A 1,119-nucleotide genomic window follows, 5' to 3' on the forward strand; every position below is an offset into this window, starting at 1 on the left:
CCACCAGGCCGGCCCCCAGTATCTGTCTTATAGGGCTACGTAAATATTGAGTAAATCATAATATCTGTAAAAGCTTAGTTCTGTGTCTGACACACAATTAATGCTATGAAACTTTTTTCATAGCATTATGAAAAAAATTATTTTTTACGGGTGTTTATAATGGTTACAGTAAATATGCTCACAATGAGGCTTGTGTATACACCCATCACATTGTATCCTAATACCAGTTTGCTTTTCAAGGACTCATTCTTTGTGTACCCCAGTGTCAGCAAATTACTTAGCAAATAATAAGCATACAATATGTATTTGTGACCAACCATAAAGGCATGTTACTCTGAGGTTATAAAATGAATGACACATGGTCTTTGCCCTTGAAGAGCTGATAGCTCAGTGGGGGAGAAAGACACTAAACAAAGTCCCATCTTGTGATTAGTTAGAGCTGTAAAAGAGGTGTGAAAAGATTGCTCTTGGAATTTGCTTAGCTAAAGGGAATGAGGGAAGGAGGTGATGTACAAGCCAACCTTAAAGAAGAGGAGGAAGATGGCTTGAAGTAGGTGACATCTGAACTGAGTTTTGTCTTACCGGACAGGGGAAGGCAAATATTTTCTATAAAGGGCTAAATACATTTGCAGCTTGTGAGTCCTCCAGTCTCTGTCACAACTCCTCCAACTCTGTCTCTGTAGCAGGAAATCAGCCACAGATAATATGTAAACCAATGGCATGGGCGAATGTGGTCCATGGGAGACCATATTTGCTCATGGATCCTATTAGCCAACAGGGCAAAGAAACTGCCCCTCTGGCTTCCCAAGGATGTCATGTACAAGGGTGTCCATACTGAGGAGCCCTGCGTTTAGTCACACTTGCTCTTCACATTGGTTATCAATTGCTGTGTTACAAATTATCTCAAAGCTTAGTGGCTTAAGTCAACTGTATCTATCACCATTTCTGTGGGTCAGAAAGAACTTAACTGGGCAGTCCTAACTCAGGATTTATTGTGAGACTGTAGTCAAGATACCAGCTGGGGCCACAGTTATCTGAAGGCTCAGCTGGGGCTGGAGAATCTGCTGTCAAGGTGGTTCACTCAAGTTGGCTAACAAGCTGGTGCTGGCTGTTGGCAGG

This window comes from Galeopterus variegatus, unplaced genomic scaffold (assembly GCF_000696425.1).
Source record: "Galeopterus variegatus unplaced genomic scaffold, G_variegatus-3.0.2 Scaffold1069, whole genome shotgun sequence".
Taxonomy (NCBI): Eukaryota; Metazoa; Chordata; class Mammalia; order Dermoptera; family Cynocephalidae; genus Galeopterus; species Galeopterus variegatus.